Here is a 15,138-nt window from a genome sequence, read left to right on the forward strand (position 1 = left end):
CAGAAGCCTTGGAGGCAGAGTTGCGTAGACCTGGCTGCACCAAGCAGGGCAGCTTCTTATTTCTTTCTTAATATTTCAACATAAAGCATTGTGATATTTTTTTTTTTTTTAAACGGGTATGGCATGCTCTCTTTCTGTGTTTATTTGGTTTTTAACTTGGCATTGTAGGAAAATATCCCAGACTGTGCCTTCATTCTTCAGCTACATGTTAATTAGTATGTTCAAGGCCAGGCTTTATGTCCTCACCTGTCTAGCGATTAAAAGTGTGTCCATTCAAGGATGTTCTGTTGGCCTCTCACCTGCAAGGCTGGGAGAAGGGGCTGGGCAAGGTGGGAGGAGGGAGGGTGCTCCGGGGTGGGGGTGGTGGGGTGGTGGGATGCAATGGGAGGAGACGCGCCTGTGTAATTAGCAAAAGAAAAGCAAGTGGGAGTGAATCATGGGAGAGCTTTAGATAGTCGGGTACCCAAGTAATGTTTTCTCAGTTTGCTTCAGGAATGCTTTACTTTTGTGGATCAGTGTAATTATTGTAGCTTCAATATGAGAAGAATTGGGAATCGTGTACATTTTAAAGGGCCAGAGTTTCTTGACCTATGTATAACATTATGATTAATACCTGGTTAGAGTTTGCATCTTGAGCTGAAAAAAATGGGGGAGAGAAATGCAGTTTCATGAAATGCAGCTCTGTATATGTTAATCCACCAGAAGATTCAACATGAATTGTACCACTTATTTTGGTGGTGTGCTCTGGCACCTTCTTTCTTCCCTCCACCCCCAAAGTCCTTCGGTTTCTTGATCAAAAATACTCTTCAGGTTCCCCCAAAAATAAGGATTTCCACAACTTCTCTTAACTCATTCTTCCAAGGTAGTAGATTCAGTAGATTTCCCCCTGGCTCCACTGCTGGCGACTCACGTGTTGCTGGCACGCTGCCGCTAGCAAGTGGCCAGGCCTGCAGAGCCACGAGCTGGCACGGAGCAATGAACCCCACACCCACCCTGAGCGCCTGGCGGCGGGCTCCCGCCTGCCCCAGCACCCGCGGAGTGCAGGGTGTCATCCAAGATCAGACCTTGAGGGCTGCATTCACATGCACCGGCTGGTGCTGGACAGCATGCTCCTCCAGGTTAAGAGAGAAGAGAAAAGCCACCAACATCTGCCTACTCTTCATCTAGCTTCTGCGTGTTGTGTGCACTGCAATCATTAACTCGGGATCACCAGATCTAAGCCTCAGAGAACAGAGAAAACCAAGTGTTTCCAAGTGTGTGAATGCACGTGAGGGAGGAGTTCAGGTGGGAGCTCAGGTGAGAGTGAAGAAAGCCATTTCAGTTCAGTTTTGTTGTTAGCTTCGCTTTGGTTGTAGGCTTTTTGATGACTGCAGGTGACACTGTTATGCCTCTGCAGTGATCGGTACCTGCCTGCACCCAAACAGCACACCCTATGTGTGGGGCAATATTGCAATCATGTCATCATTGCCACCATCAGAGTGTCTCAACAAGCTTCAAGGTGACACCGTAGTCACTCAGAAATTACACAGATGTGTTAGATAGTGACATTCATGTCATCCTGACACAATGGTGACATTAGCATCTAATTATCTTGTAGTCGATTTAACATCAGTCACATCCTGTATATCACGTATTGTACGCTCTTGACTAACTGAATCTCCCAGGGACATTAAATAAGTTCAGATCACCAAGAACTCAGGTGGTTGAGGAAGCATTCAATAAATTCGATAGGTGTTGCGGCGCAGAGCTGTGTTGAATGACAGGGTGGTTTGCTGCTTAAGGCCTGGATAAACAGGGATGCACATAGTGATGCAAATGAATGGGAAGGAAAATGAGACTCAGAAAACCAGACAGGAACAGTGTTATGGCCATCCAGCTTCCAAAGCCAGTCAGCACCCTGGGACCTGATGCCTGATGGATGTGGCAGCAGCTCTGCCCACGCAGGGCAGAGGAGCGAGCATGCAGGGAGCACAACAGAAACCCCAGCTTTGCTGGGAGGATGATCCCGTTGATTAATACAGGGCAATTATAGCTGACCTAACTTAAATCTGTTCAGCTTCTTCCTGTTGTTGGGACACCACTAATATCTCATTGGCACCAGCTGCAGCTGGGGCTGTCTGTCGTGGCATTTTTGTGTGAGATGGTGAAACTTAGTTTGGATGAGCAGAGGATAGGGTGATCGTTACTGCCGTTACCGAAGACTGATCATTTCATCCAGACATCTGAGACATTGTGGAGGTTGGTCAAGTGATGAGAGGAAACAGTGAGTAATGTTTTCTACAAAATTCCAGCGTGAGCGAGGTGAACGATCCACATTAAATGATTCAGCCAGTTCTGCAAGTCCTCACACATTCTGCTGTCCCGTGAGATGCTCCTTGTCTCCAAAAGGATGAATTTTAGAGAATAATATTGAACTCTTCTGTGAGAGTGCACACACTACTATAAAACAGTACCACTGTTCTTACTAATAAGCACTCCTGAAGAACAACTGTGGTGTTAGGGTTCTGGGAATCTAGCCACCAGAATGTTTTCCTCTGTTTAATTAGGTAACAGTCAACGTGTTTCAGAAATAATGCCTCTCCCTCAAGAGCCATTTGTTATAAGTGTCAAGTTTTCTGGTTCTCAATTACCCTTTTTTTTTCAGAAAGCATTTCTGATTTTGATTGATCTTCGGTTGTTATTAATGCTTCTCTGTTTTTTTTTGTTTTTTCCAGAAATGAGAACTAGAAATATGTGTTTGTGAAGGTAATCATACCTGTATTAAAGGCTCATCACAGAAAAAAATGAATGCATCTTTGCATCTCAATATTATTCAGATAAGTCCTTCTTTTTCTTTTTTTTTTTTCTTTCTTTTTTTTTTTTTTTGCAGGTTTCGGGATAGTTTTATGTATATTTATTGTGTAGGTAATCATACCTAAATATCTTCTCACTTAGCACTTAAGGTAATTGCAAAACTTAGTTTTAACAACATGGTTAGTAATGAATTGCATTGGCTACCCAAGAGCAGTTGTCCTAATGTTGTCAGTCAGCTGCTTAGATACTCACAAGGGAAATCTTATCGTTATTCACAGAGACAGAGAAACAAACATTAAATTTAATTGCACTACTGAGCACCAGAGTCATAATCTTTATATGACAGTTAATGCTTTCATTACTTATCAATTCACTTATTACGTTACTCTTTCAAAAAGCTTAAGCATCTAACAAGTAGAAGTAGTTCTTTCTCTTCTACATATGTAAAGACAGATAAATGACGGAGTATGATTGAATAAGCATACTGGATAATTTTATTTTATATGAATAGTTTTACTAACTCCTGATGGCATTTTTATGTATCTTGTGAAATACGTTTCCCTTTCAAATTTGGAAAAAAGTTTTCATCTGTGGTATGTAGGCCTTCTTTCAGCAAAGCCTGCTGTACCTCATTAGGCTCAGGCAGTTCCTGAAGCACGTCCTTCTCCAGAAGCATTCTCAGGCAGAGATCTGATTGTGCAGCTGGAGTTTGCAGTGTGCCGACTGATCCAGCAGGCTTCCTACACACACAATTAACCCTACATACATGAGCAATGTCGTGTATGTCAACAGTATTTCTACATGTCAAATATTAGTCATGTCCTTCAGTACCCTCCCGATTGTTTTCCTTGAATGCTTTGTTAAACGCCTGCCTAAATGTTTGGAAGTGGAAGGTCTATAAGAGAATCAAAGAATGACAAGGAAGTCACAAAGTCGTATTCAAATTTTGATGCTACTTTAATGAGTTCCATGCAGTTTTTGCATGCAGTTGTTTTGTGTAGAACCAGCCTGTACAGGCCATTCCAAACTAGTGTTATCAAAGAGCAGCTGATACCTGATTTATTTAATTATTAAACTATATCTGAAGCCTGTTACTTAAGTTATAACTTGCTATGTTATAACAAGTGGTGTTATAACAAGAGGGTGTTGTTTATAACCCTGACATTATCGCTGCAGTGTAGTTGCAGTAGTTGCCTTCATTGTAGTCTAGCTTCTTGCTGATGAAATAATGCAAAGAGTGCCTGACAATATCTCTTTGGTGTCTGGAAAGAAATTAGATTTTGCCATGGTTTTTATTACTCATTCTGGATACTGTCCTGGTTTCAGATGGGATAGAGTTAATTTTCTTCCGTATTTTTTCTGCTGGTGCAGCGCTGTGGGATGGCTTTGGTGCCAGAGCAGCGCCGGTGGCTTTGCTTGTTGCTGGGGCTGTTTGTACCAAGTCAAGGGCTCTTCAGTGTCTCAGGCTGTGCCAGCGGGAGGGCTGGGGGGGATACAGGAAACTGGGGGGGGGGGGACACGGCCGGGCTAGCTGACCCAGACTGGCCAAAGGGACATTCCCTACCATGGAATGTCACACTCAGTGTATAAACTGGGGAGAGCTGGCCGGGAGTTGGCTGCTCGGGGACTGGCTGGGCACCGCTCAGTGGGTGGTGAGCAACTGTATTGTGCATCACCTGTTTTCTTTTCTCCCTTCCCTTTGTATTTCATTTTTATTATTATTATTCTTGTTGTTATTATTACTGATTTTGGAGTCTTTTTGGTAATTTTTAAATTGTTCTTGTCTCAGTCCTCAAGTTTTACACTCCTTCTTGATTCTCCTCCCCATCCCTTTGCAGAGGGGGAGGGCAGTGAGCGAGCGGTTGCGTGGTACTTGGTTACCAGCTGGGTATGGATATGTGTGATTGATAGAGACAAATACAAACAAACAAAAAAAAAGCATCTTGCCAAGTTGCCTGACCAGTGCTAAGGGATGCAGGTAACCGCTGACTCTCTCTGTTTCATGCTGGCATCAGAAGAGCTATATCCATAATTTCACCTTTAATTAAAACTGGGGATTGTTTATTTTATTCCCTGCAATGGTATTGGAGATGTATCCAACAGCAGGCACAGTACATGCCAGCTTCCTTCCGATTCGGTGATCCTTGCTATGCACCTCTATTTAAGCTCTAAAACCAAAACTCTTCAGCAGTCTAAGGCTTTAGCTTATTTTTAAATGATTATAGTGCTGGTAATAAAGCTTTCACAGGGAGTAGAGAAGGAGATGAACATTAAAATAGTCAGGTTAAGTGGCACAATAATTGCACCTGCTAACAAATTGGGAGGGAAGTCCTTTCTGTAATAATTTCTTTGCTTTGCATAATATTTGAGTCTAAAGCAAACAGTTTTTTTTTTTTTTCAGTGTTCTGTTGATGTGTGTATACTTGATGTGCCATGTTAATAAAGCACATGAAAATTCAATAATCGGCAGGTCGTCCTCTTAACACACAGGCTTCTATTACCCAGAGTGCGCACAGCAAATGAAGAGTTCAATAATTCATAAACAGAATTCTGTACTTGGCAGAATGGAGGAAGTGAGGGTAATCCTGCCTTATAATGCAAGATCACCCTGAAGTAAAGCCCTTTAGGAAGAACAAACCTTAATAAACAAGAAGTGTCTGGAGCCACTGATCTTTTTGTTTCAGACAGACAGCTCCTCTGTTATTACTTTTCAGACTTGTTTTGATCGTTACAGCTTGTATCGCTCTCTTCAGGCCCAGCATCCTCCTGGTGTGCCAAGATTTTGTTCCTATGCTTGCTTTTGCTGTGCTCCCGCAGCCACTTTGCAGGCGTTGGGTGATGTGCTCCCCGGCTCTGATGAGCCTGCGCGGGTGACTCCTCTCTAACTGTGTCTTCCCATTTACGTGCTCCTTTTGCCCCTCGCTCCAGGGTATCACAGTGCGTTCGGAGGTGATGTGCTGCTTCGAGGAGGGCTCAGGGTTGCTCCCTCGGGAGCAGCGGTGGAGCTCAGGGTGGATCCCTGCTTCCCTGGCTTCCTTGGGCTGCCTGGGGACCCGGCGTCCCCTGCCTGGTCTTCCTGCTGTGCTGCCACCAAATGCACCGCCGCCATGTAGGCGTCTCCCCGGCTGTTTGGTGTTTCTGTGCATTGCCTCGCAGCGTGGCTGCCTCAGCGTCTCTGCGTTGCCATTTCCATCTGGCCTGTCACTGCCTGCAGATGCCGAAATGTGCAAACAACTGAGTAAAATCACTCTCTTTGTACGGGAACCAATGCCTTTCTGTCATTTTTAATACAGCACCCAATTTACAATCTTCACTATGCTCACGAAGCAGTGGAACGATACAAATTACCAGCCTCATTTATTTTGTTGCATAGTTTGTTTTGTGGTTACGGCGCGGTGTCGGCTGAGGAGCGGCGGGCTGGCCGGGGGCTGCGGAGCATGCCTGTCCCCGCGGTGGTGAGCGCTCCCCGTCCGGCCGCCACGGAGCCAGGCTGCCACACCACGGGGGTGTCTCTGGTTGAAAGCAGGGCCGGCCGTGCCCTTTCATGTTGTTTTGGGTGAGTCGTCTCTTGACCGTGAAGCCATTACTGATGGCCCTGGGTGCCCTGGCTGGCCTGTCAGTGGCCACCCTGGCCCAGTGCTCGGGCAGCCCCTCGGGCTGCAGGGAGACCCCCTTCATGGCTGCCTGGGGCGGCTTGAGCGGCCCGGCACCTGGCAGGGCTCTGCCAGCCGGCAGCCGAGGGGAAGGCAGCAGCACCGCTGAGGCTGGCGGGGGTGCCACCAAGCACAGCACCAGTTGCTGGCTGCTGGAATGGCTTTGTCATAACAGCCGGCACCTTCATGGGGGGCAACGCACATGGCATTCTGCTCCTGCAGCAAACCACCGGCACCGGCTCCCCACCAGTACCGGCCCTCCGGGATGGGTATGGCCGCTCACCTGGCATCTGTGCTGCCACCGCTGTGTGCGTGACTCCCTTGGCTTCAAGGGTTTAAACTGGTCTTCAAATTGTTGGTGCCACTGGGACGGCTGTAGCGGCATAGATGGGATAGGGTTTTTCCTGCCAAAACGGTGCTCGGCGTTACCAGGGCAGCGGGACTGGTCAGTGCTACGCTTTGTGCGTTGACTTTTCATCTACAGGATTTAGATGTGACTCTTAATTGTGTGTGAGATTTATGAATGCAGTGTTCAATTGCATGTCTGGGAGAGTTTTTTAAAATAACAAAATGTAAATTGCTGAGCTTTTATGAAGTTTACAAAATCCTTATCTATAGGTCTATCAGTTTCCTACCAAAAGCCAGCGACCCTTGTGGTGCTGGTCATCCGTCTGAGCAGGGTACTGAGGGAAAATGTCCACATTGACAATGAACGTAGATTACTTAATGCATTCACTTTCCTAGGCAGAACTAATGTGGCTTTTCTTTGACTTAGCCAGCCATTTTTCAGTCTCTGTTTCAGGGAGCCGTGGGGTTTGCTTGAGAGCCGAACCCAGGAGAAGGCTGTTGTCCGCTCCCTGCACTGCTCTGCGGGGGTCCGCGATGTCCCCCCCTGCAGTTCCGGGGGCCTGCAAATCCCAGGAAGGCTGAAAGCTGCCACCTTACTGTAGTATAATCGGTAAGAGAATTAAGTTTAAGGCAACCAGGGGAATTGAACTTCTGAATAAGGCTGTCCATGTGAAGATACGATGATGTTAATCTGCTCTATATTCACAACTCTTGTTAATTTAGATTAACTTTTGCCAAGCACCTTCTCGAAAATGATGACGTTGGTGTGGGGAGGTGGTGTTGGCTCGTGTTTTGTCTGCAGGGCATTTGCTGCCAGGAAGAAGTTTCCACCATTTAATATAGCTATTGGAAATATATCTGCATGTGTGGTTGTGGTGCTTGCGTTCCCCTCTCTTTGTGGCATCACCTTTTCAGACCAGGTGGCTGTTGGAGGAGGGGGTCTCCGACATGGTATTGCCAGCCTTGCCAGCAGGCACCTGTTAAACAGGCACCCAGCACAGGGGAACTGGCTGGACCCTGCTGCCTCCAACCTCCCCACATCCTCATCTACTCCCCAGCTTCCCGCATTCACAACTCTGTGCTTACAGACTGAGCATCACCCCTTGCCATGATGCGGTGCCGACAGCAGAGCTGCAGGCTCTGTGCCCGTGGTGGAGGACAGGGGCCTCTGAGCAGGTGGAACAGGAGCTCAGGGGCACGCCGACCTACCCTGGGGGTATGCCAAGCTGCCCTGGGGGGTCCCGCCTCTCTGGCCAAGGCACAGCTTGTGAGGGTTGAGGGGCAACTGCGTTGGCACCTGTGGGGAGCAGAAGGGGAAATCCAGCCTGCCAGTCAATTGGGAAATGCAGAAAGAAAAAAGTCACACATCTTATTTTTAAGTGTCATATTTTTTTAATGAGAGCTAGTATTGGATTCTTCAGCAAAACACCTTTCCAGGCTTAATGAAATTTGCAGCCGGGCCATGATTTAAGCCTGGTTTGTAAGTGACACTAAAGGTTATGTGGTTAAACACTTGCTGCATCCTTTATATTGCCAATGATAACTGAGACTGTAAAAGAAAATACAAGCAATACCTGCATTAATCAGCAAATGAATTTGCTCTGCCTGTGCTAATATTGATTTTTTTTTTTCTTCATTTTTTTGCAAATCCTGGCTAATAATTCTCCTGGCAAGAGTGCTTGACAAAAAAAAAAAAATAAAAAAAATATTTGGTCAGATGTTGTAGAATTTTGATGACATATCAAATGATGGTTTAGATCACAGAGTATATTTGCTAGAACCCAGTTCTGAAGTTCATCTTGCCAAGAAAAATATGAAATATTATCATATTATCTGACCCGCTTGCAAACAGGCAGCAGACAAAATTGCTTCCAGGATGTATTCATTTAATGGCTTAAAACTCCTTAAAAGAGTGCTGTGATCTCCAAGGCAAAGGCTGTTGAATAGTTAGAAGAGTTTTATTTACCCAACTCCCAGTGCGTGTTGTGACTTCTTAGAATTTCACAACTGAACTGAGCTCAGGAGCTTCTGCTGTAATACTCAGTGCTTAAAGTCAAGCGAAAAAGAAATCTTGTTTAATATGCGTTCAGGGCCAAGCTGAATGGGGCTTGGGGCAGCCTGGGCTAGTGGAAGGTGCCCCTGCCCGTGGCAGGGGGTTGGAACTGGGTGATCTTGAAGGTTTCTTCCAATGCAAACCATACTGTGACTCTGATTAATTGTTAAGGCTCATGTCCATGTCTGAGTGACTAGAAGGCAATATGATCAGTGCATGTCCAACAGGGATGTATCAGCTGGTTTGGTACCCATCCATCTCCTCCCTCCCTAAAAGGTCCCAGCAACAGTCATTGGAGCTTTTGTCTCTCCACTGACTAGGAGCAGCAGGAATAGGTGGCTTTTGTCAAGGTGTCTGGCACTTTTTGACAGCACCACTCAAGCACTGTACAGAGAAGGCTAGTGGTGTTAGCCCCATCATCTCCGGATGGGAAAATTGAAGAAACAGAGCTTGCAACTAGAGGCAGGCTTGGTCAAGGTCTGAATGAGCCTCTTTTGCATTTGATGTCATTGGAGTTATTTTAATTGTAAGCTAATTTTTTACATTGTCAGACTCGATATCATCAGTGTCACTACCATGCCTGTCTGCAGCAAGGCCATTGCTGCTGCTGACACCATGGTCATGGTGTCACTGCTGATAATTTACGTCTGACATTAGAAAGATTAATTTACTATGAAAATGACCCTCAGGAGACTAGTTCAGACACAGGATGAATCATATTTGAAAAATTGGATGTCTCATTGTTTCAGAAGTTCTAATTAACTTTTTTCAACCATCAAAAGCGTTGGATACAATTATATCATGGCTGCCAATTTCATACCAATGGGATGGCTGCAAGGAGTCAAAATCCCCTTTTGCCTTTCTGTGGTAGGTGGGACAGCTTTTGTGTTGTGCTGGGGCTGAACCGGACTATTTCCATCTCATGCATTTTCACTCTGAAGGCTGAAAAACCATGTCCTGGATAAATTTGGAGCCAAGTTTTTTTCAAACATTTTTTCATCTTTTTTCTGGAAAACCTAACAATCAAATCTTTTCCTGCTCTTTGTGAGCTCATGTCAGATACTTAGTCTGATCAAGTGCTCGTAGCTGTGTGTGTAGCCAGATGGTGCAGAATCAGAAGAAAGAGTAATTTTTTTTTGCATGAGCCTTGCTAATTTATCCCATCCGAAGGGGTCAGAGTTCAGTATAGACTGTCTCCAGCCAGAGGTGCATGAAGCAGCTTCCTTCTGAAAAACTTTGTGCAGTGCCCTTGTTATAGCGGGTGGTGATATGGACAATTAGGAGTAGAAAACATTTAAAATGCCATTTTATGATAATTGCTAGCTCTGCAAAACCTTCCAAAGGGTGTACATTCACAGGCTGATTGCCAGGGTCTGTTTGGGACCTGGGAGACCTGGGAGAGCAGAAGAAATTAAACTAAGATTATCCTTTAAATCTGTAACTGGCTAGGTTTTCTGATGATAACTTACCTGCTTTTCTTCTTTTCTGGTGTTATTCTCATGTTCCTCACCATTTCTCCTGATGACACCTTTCATCCAATATTCTATAAAATATGATAATACAAAACTCTCAAGATGTGGAGGCAGCATAGGACCCAGCAGCAACTCTAACTAGAGAATTTCTGCCACTTAAGTATTTTTGTCTTACTATTTTGACCTGCTTTATATGCCCTAGCAGCTTCTTTCTTTAGGAAATTTTGTGTCTCAGCTGTGCAGAAAAAGCTGGGATGTCTCTGAGATACGTTTGAGTTAATATGCCTGCTTGCACATGAAAGATGTAGGAAGAGGAGAAGGAGGGTGTGACACAACCAGCAGTATGAATTCAGTCTAGTAGTCTACCAGCAGTAGATCAAAAGAAAAGAAAAATGTATTTCCTTCTTTATTTTTGTGACTCTGGTTTGTGAAGTGGGGTCATGCAATGCTTCCAAAACACTGTTCCTTACATATCTTCAGTCTGAGACTTTGGGTGCTCAGAGCATTTACGCGGCAGACCTCCAGGGTTTGGTCTGCTTTTCTCTGCAGAAAGCCACATGTCTGCATCCTTGGGTCAACGCTGTTAACTGTCCACACCATCATCTGAACATTAATAATGGATTCCTGAGTAAGCTTTCCAGAGCAGTGATACAACCGTAAAAACCCCCCTCGTGTTTTCCGTGCACTTGCCTCTGTTCTCCCAGGATGAAAAAGCACGAGCTAGCTCAGTGCAGTTTGAGTGCCAGCTTGAAGGTGTGTTTGTGCAAGGTTGCAGAGGATTTTTCTAACTTGGATTTGCTGAGTTCAGTTCGTAAGAGCTGAGGTTGGTTTTGCAAATCCTCTTGTCCCCTGTGAATTGCCATGTTTGTTGAGGTAAGGCAATAATTGAAAATGGTAATTTCTGAGTTCAGATGCCAAGGTGCTAGATGCAGGTTTCTTTCATTGGGAGGTCTCTGATGTGAAATCTCTGGTTTGAGAAGGACCATTGGGATGGGTCTGTGCCTAGCCAGTATTAACTCGTGTCTCTGCTGCTGAGGATATACGATTAAAGGAAGCTCTTAGTGTGCTCTCACCAGGACTGTTCTCCCCGCCTTGCCTTGGTCCTGCTGCACAGCTGCAGTTCAGATTTTAGATTCCTGCTTTTTCTTGCATCCATGATAATCAGCAAGGTCCTACGGATGCCAGTGCTGTCGTCTGTGCCTGCAAACTTGCCTCTCCCTGCTGGTTCTGGGGCATTGGTGGGCTTTTTGTTGCATTTCATATGTAAAAGCTCTGTCTGGACTGTATGTGATTGAAAGCTTCCCGATGGCTCTTGCTTAGAAACTTGGCATTGATGAAGCTGGAGGACAGACAACTTGTGCATTAGATTTCGTAGAACAGCTTTCTTGTTTGGAAAGGAAAAAAATCCCCAAAATGTAGATTCACAAAGAAGCGCTTGGTAGCATGTGTCAAATCCATCTGCACATGTAAAACATGAAAGGAAGGTGAAAATTGTTATTAAAATGTAAATGCCAAAGTTCTGTAATAGATGAGAGATTCAAATGACCTTGTTTCAGCAATAACTAACCATAAGATTCCCAATTTACCAGTCTATGTGTACAGTACCTCTCATTCGGCAGAGGGGAGCTCTGGCCGGCATTTGTGGGCCACCACGTGCACAGCGCCTGGGCTGCTTGTGTCCCCTGCTCCGAAACCAGGCTGTGGGCTGGCAGCCAAGAGATGTCAGTGACCTTCCAAGTTCATTTGCTTGTATTCACTAAGGCAACTCAATTGCGAATGCAGCTTTTCCCTAGCCATCTTCTGTGGAATTTTATCTGAGCTTTTGTATGGGCGTGTTAAACAAAGGCAGACATTTCTTGTCACTGAGGGACATTATTTAAAAGGTAATGGTGCCTGAAGAGGCAGCTAGGTGCCCACTAGGATTTTCTCAAAGCTTACTTTTTCTGGAAATATGCTTAATTCTTATTAATACCAGTATTTTCATCAACTTCGATTTCAGCTGGACATCTAGCTAGTTTGAAAATCTATCCAGGTGGTTATGAGTATGTATTTATACCCCAGACCCCTCAGAAGTCAGGCTTTTCCATACCGGCATGACGGATGGCAAGGGTAGGTTCCCCAGTGAATCGTTCATCTCCTGGTACTGATCAGCCTCGGCCAGCTGCCCGGACCAGCTCTGTGCCATGTTCAGAGCTGGGGAAGAGGGGAGCACTGCAGGGGAATGAGAGCTGTCACACGCCTGGTGCTCGGTGAGGTCTGGAGAGGTTCCTCCTGGCCTGGGGAACGTTGTTTGTGTTGCACTTTGCTAGACCAAGTAGCTGTTGCAGAAGGTCTTTGATCTTAACACCCTTTAAAATCTCTTATTGTCAAAATAGCTGCTGCCTGTGGGGGAGTGTGGGAGCCAGGCACCATGCAGCAACAGCAACGCGAGTACTTGGAGCAAAGGTATTAGTGGACAATGCAATAAGCAAGTGAGCAAATGAATACCTTGGGCCATTTATCATGAGCCAGACACGCAGGCAGAGCTCTCTGCAGCTCTGTTAAAGAGAAAAATAGCTCCATGACAACTTGTCTATCAGTGTCAAGGAGACTCTCTAATTTACTGACGTCTGGAGATAGCTGCCTCTGGGGGAAGGAAGATCACGGTTATCTGCTCGGGCACCAGCCAATGCGCAGAGCATGCTGTGCGCTATATTGAACGGTGCTGGGAGCGCTGAGGCGGAGGAAGAGCCTTGCCCAGTACATGCAGTGCTGAACATACCTTTCTCGAAAATGACTCTGGAGATCTGCCCAGATGGTGTACTACATCTATTTCTCCAATGTACCAATTAGCATTTGAGCAGGCAATGTGGATAGTTACTAGCACTTTCTCAGTGGGTCTAGTATTGGGATTTCACTACTTTATTTTTTTAAAAAAATATTGGCTGCTACTAGCTACCTGGCAAGTGCAGAGTCCAGCACCTGTGTTGCTAGGTACTGCCAGGGCAAGGAGCAGCACGGGTGACTGCTGGGCTATCCACAGCGTGGCACGTCATCTGCACCGCCGTGGTGACACTGAAATGCAGTTCCCTACCCACCGCATTGTTGCGGCTCCGCACCCTCTGTCTCTTTTCAGCTCTGGCCCGAGGGGACGGGCACCGGTGTGCTGCCCTGCAGAGGGCACGCAGGCAGGAGTGGGCTGACGGATGGTGCTGGCACGGCTCAGCGCGCTGCGCTGCCAGGTGTAGGCAGCACCGCGGTGGCTGCAAGTGGGCAAGTGAACATGTTCAAGTGGGGAAAAGAGCGTTGCAGTTCGTGTTCACCACTGATTAAGAGGCTAGTGGGAAGATGTTGCGAGAGGATGGGAAGGTACTTCAAAGTTGTTTTGGATTGATGAGTACTGATAGCATGTTTATAGGTACAGATGGGAGAAGAATCAACCACAAAGGGAACTTGGTTTTATTTATCATTAATTTTGGGTTGCTTCAACAGATGTTTGCTGGGAACTGTTTTAACCTGCTTAATTTGTCTCTGTGTAATGGGAAGCAGATAGCCTCAATTAAGAGACTGATTAGTAAGTTCTTTAATGACTTTCAATAGTTTTAGTCATTAGTACTGATACAGGACACTGCATCCTGGGAGTTGAGATTTAAATATTGCATAAGATCTGAAACACATTGCAGTTGCTTGTGTACAGTGAATTTGCTACTTGTCCGCTTCCCTTCTTGGCCATGTCAAAAGTTGCCAGATATTTGCTGCACATGATTTTAAATTCCGAAGTACGCAGAAGGGTTTTGAAATGTGTGATGCCACCCACTGACCTGTCGGGTAGGGCGGGCTGTTCCCTTGGCCCTCCTTCAGTAATTCACTGTGGGAACTAATTTTGATAAACCTCAGGGAATTGGGGGCAACAGATCTCTCACCAGGAATTTAAGCAAAGTGTTGAGACTAACAAGCTGGAGTTGTTCTGTTTGTTTGTTTCTGGAAGCACCTCTAGTCAAGAAGTTTACCAAAGACGAGGCAGTAAAACCTCATGTTAGCAAGTGTGCTTCAAAGGATGTATTACACACAGCCTTGCAGATACCTGGCATGTATACACTTTTTTTTTTTTTTTTTTTAATACCAATAGCCTAGGCACACAATGCATGCTACTTACATTAACAAGGTAAACGCATAACTCATGGCTGTTGCATTTATGTTGCGTCCCTTAATGTTTTTTCTTGCATCACCCCCATTAATCTATCCTGTTGGGGACCGTCCTTAATATTTGCAGACAACTTGGAAGCTTCTGTAGGCTTCTGCTGTCGCTGGGCAGCAATTACCCATCGCAAACATCCAGGTGACCAGTCCGCAGGAAGAGTTCTTTTCTTCTGCCGTGCATAGAGGTTTTTAAAATGGACAAAGCCCTAACGGAGAGCACGTCACGTTTCTGATTTTGTGATGTTGATGAGAGGGACTGTTACTAGAAATATTTGGCTGAAATGACTTGGGGTTGGCAGACACGAACAAGCTGAAGAGAGCTTTGTGGTGCCGGCAGCCATGCAGCAAAGGTGCCAGGGCAGCTGGCACTGCCAGAGCGCAGCAGAATGAGAACGGAGTGGTTGAGACAGTTGTGAAATGAAGTTTAAAAATAACATTGAAATGAAAAATTAATGTGCTCTTTTGAATATATATATGTTCAAAATAGGATACTTTGATGTTACTGAGTTATTTTGATTAATTTTTATTTTTCTGCAGCTTAGTTTTTTCAAACTTTGCATACTTCCCATTGTTCATATAAATTACGTGTGAGCAGAAAATTTTCAACAGAAGATTTCCAAGCAATGCAGAACATGGGGAC

General features: G+C 45.4%; 1 protein-coding gene across 2 annotated transcripts in view; it reads left to right on the top strand.

Moving 5' to 3' along the window:
- Positions 1-15,138, top strand: part of LOC308071430 (uncharacterized protein) — a 96,072-nt gene that overhangs the window by 31,500 nt on the left and 49,434 nt on the right. The window lies entirely within an intron of this gene.

The sequence above is a fragment of the Falco punctatus genome, assembly GCF_963210335.1.
Source record: "Falco punctatus genome assembly, chromosome: 11".
NCBI lineage: Eukaryota > Metazoa > Chordata > Aves > Falconiformes > Falconidae > Falco > Falco punctatus.